This window comes from Octodon degus, unplaced genomic scaffold (genome assembly GCF_000260255.1).
Source record: "Octodon degus isolate 3935 unplaced genomic scaffold, OctDeg1.0 scaffold00033, whole genome shotgun sequence".
Lineage (NCBI taxonomy): Eukaryota > Metazoa > Chordata > Mammalia > Rodentia > Octodontidae > Octodon > Octodon degus.
In genome coordinates this window covers 9,541,194-9,544,944 of record NW_004524609.1, presented here as the reverse complement: position 1 = coordinate 9,544,944, position 3,751 = coordinate 9,541,194, and positions in this window count along the sequence as shown.

The following is a 3,751-nucleotide window of genomic DNA, read 5'->3' as shown; positions in this document are numbered from 1 at the left end:
TTGCCCTGGGATGCTGTACGCAACATAAGGAAGAGCGAGGGGGGCTTGCTAGCTGCCACAGCCACTGCCCCTCCCTTGTGGTTCCTGCTTTTTGCTGCCATGAATGGCTGCACTCTGCCATGTGCCATACTTCCTTGGAGTCAGCCAAGTAGGGACTGAACCTTCCACACAAACCACCTTCATTGGTGAGATAAATAAGCCTTTCCTACCTTAATTCTGGAAGTCAGGTATTTTGTTCCAGCAATGAGAATTTAGTAACTAAGACATGTGCCAAAGAGTGTCCTCACTCAGTGAGAAGAGTTATTGAAAACTCTATTTTCTACAATGGCCATGAGGAAAGGACAGCTCTTGGAAACTGTGCCCATCCACTTGAGTGTCCCTGCCAGTCCCATGCTTTCACTAAGATACGATTTTCATAGATTATCTTTTGCCTAAACTTTGAATAAATTCACTTACATTTAATTCGTGTCATGCATTTTAATTCATTTCTGCCAGTAACTAGTTCTGCCAACTTTCTGTCATAGAACATATTTGTCTTCCTTTGCGAACAGTTGTTCTTTCTAGATAACTTATTCTAGGTCAATGTGCTCTTTTGTGGATGTGTGTGTGCATGTGTGTGTTTAAATATTCTTCCAATAGTTGATAGATAGTATGTCCTGGCTTCCATTGTTTCTTCTGATAACTCGATAGTCTTTCTTGTGATTGTGCTTCTGTATACAATGTGTTATTTCCATCCCTCCAAACTTGTGTAATTTCATTATCTTTAAACAATTTTATTGTGATGAGTCTTGCTATAGTTTTCTATTTATTCATTTGGAATTCATCCAGCTATCCTAAATCTGCTAGTTTATACTTTTAACAAATGTGCACTTTGTCACTGCTATCTTTTTAAATACTTTTTCTGATTTAATTTCTCGTCTCTCCCTTAAACTCCAGTTGCATGTACACTAGCTATTTTATATGGCTCTGTGGGCCGCTCAGCCATGATTCAGGCTGCTTTTGCCTTTTTGAACCTGTTTTTTGCTTCATAAGAAAGAATTTTTTATTAATCTCAAATTTGTTGATTTTTTTTTAAATGGTTGGGTCATTTTTATTATGCAAAAGCTAAACAAAGTGAATCTCTGCCGTACTTTCAGATCTATAAATTCTGGGTACTCCTTTATCTAATTCTACCACATTTGACTCCAGCCACTGGCAAACCTTTCCCTGAAATTTATATACAAGTATAGAAGAGAAAACTCAAACTCTATATGTCCATGAATGTAATAAAGTCATAACATTTCAGTTTTCATCTTTTTCTTATTTCTCAAAAATTTTTAGGAAATAAAACAAATGCAGTTCAAATACAAGGGCACTATGTAGGTGGAGCACTTCTTTTCCATGTACACAAATATAACACAAATTTACCATTTTAAGCGTTTTTAAGTGTACATTTATGTCAGGTGAAGCTTAATGACAGTGCTTTGTCCCCACTCATCCATAGACGCTCTCACCACTCAAGGCTAACACCCGGTGACTCCTTCTATCAAATGCTGGCCACCATGTTACTACTTTCTGTCCTGAATTTGACTAATTGTCAAGATGGTTATCTTCTGTAAGTGGAAACATGAAACATTGGCCTTTTGTGCCCACTGTATTTCATGTATCATAATACCTCTGGGGTTCATCCATGGTGTTTGTACAGCAGCATTTTCTTTTGTTAAAGCTGAATCGATTATATGTATAGATTGCGTTTTGCTTATCCATTCACCTGTTGCCCAACACTTTGTTTACTTCTACCATTTGCCTACTGTGAATACTGCCTCAATAGACCCAGGTGTTCACAGCTCTGCTGCACTTCCTGCTTTTATTTCTTGGGGGTTGAGACCCAGAAGTGGAATTACTGGACAATATGTTTTAATTCCACATTTGTGACTGTTTCCCTTCTCTTCAGGATCACAGAAATGTACCGGAGGACCTGACATCTAAAAACAGCAATTTCATATGTTTTGTCTGGTTTTATGGTTGTTTACAATGGGAGGATTCATGTAGAGCAGCGATTCCATCAGAGCCAAATGCTGGATTCTCTCCTTTCTGTTTTCATTTTCAATTTTTATTGTGGACTTTACAATTCTACCCCCATCTTTCATGTCCTCAATGTGCTGTCTTTGGCCTCATTTGATTCACACTAGAATGACCTTGTATGCTCTTGTAGTTCTAACTGGCATTAATGTGTTAAAGATCTCTGTTCTGGAAAGGGTTTACAGGGAAAGAATTTAATACAAGATGCATAATTTATAGGATTATTTTATAATATTCACCCAAAGAGTCAAATGCAAAAGGGTGTAGGGGATCTGTCCACACACTAGAGACCTAAAGAATCTAGCTGAACACTTGGTACCCATGGCAATATCCTGCACAAATTCAGCTGAAACCTAAAGCCCACAGAGATGTCCTCTACAAAGCCAAGAGGAGGCCTAGAGCCAATATCATATGCAAGTCTGCATCAAGGTTCTGCACTGGGAAGGCCCGAAGGTCATTGGTGGATGCTAGAAAGTCTAAGCCACAGGGAGGAAAGATGTGCACCAGCAGACTGAAGGATCTTCCCTGGATCCAGGAAGAAATGCTCAAGGTAAGGATCATAGCTCCCCTCAACACACACCCCATGAGACCAAAGCCATCTTCAGTGACAGTGCAGAGCCGAGTTCCTTCAATGATGAGAACAGCAGAGTCCATATCAGGAAAATGACCAGCTTTTCCAAGAGAACCAATGCTCCCCATCTACCCTCCGGTTCTTTTTTCTGTATTGTTGGCAACAATCCTCAGGTAGGCTGTCCACTCCCAGCACCATGCTGGTTCAGTTCAGCAGGGTGTTACAAGTTGATCATTACAAGTTAATCCACCACAACCTCTTAAACCTATATGTTCTGGCAAGTTTCTTTTTCTATGACTCCAATTATAATATTCAACTGCCTGCTGGCCCTTAACACCTAGAAGTCCCAAGATCCTGCTAAGTCAATGTCTGAAATGGAATTAATCATCCCCCTTTAGATTGGGTTTCTTTGTGTGTTCTTTAATGCAGAAAACAGAAAGAATATCCTTCAGGCCAAAAGTTCAGAAATTTAGGTTTATTCCAGCCTCATTCTTTTTTTTTTTTTTTTTTTTTTTCCTCTAGTTGTTTCTATCTAGTAAGTTACCAAGGCTTAGATATTCTACCTTATAAATTTCTCAAAACCACTTCATTCCCTCTGTCTGTACTACACTGTCTAAACTGACATCATTCTAATTTCAAAGAGGTACTACCCCTTACTGACCATGCTCTGTAGATGCCAAACACATTTATAAGCACTTCTGTATCCTTATTATAAATAGATAGCATAAAAATTAATATTGCTACAGAAGAAAGGATCTGAATACAGAGAGAACTTGCCCCTACATTTCATAGCTTTATCCGGAAACACTCAGGATGAAAATACAGGAAATTTATCCTAGCTGTCTGGGGTAATGAGATACGCTGACATATACTGATCCACAGACAGATATTTTATTTCCATTTAGTTCATTGTACACAGCCACTCTCCTAAGGCATGAACTTGATTATTTTTTTTCTCACAATATAATATTTCAGTGGTTTCATTTTCAAGCTAAAATTCAAATGTAAATTTTTTTTTTTCTGTATACCTAAGAAACAACCAGGGAGACAGCTCAGTGGACTAAGGGCCTATTTGGCAAGTACAAGGTACTGAGTTCAATCCCTGGTACTAAGAGAGAG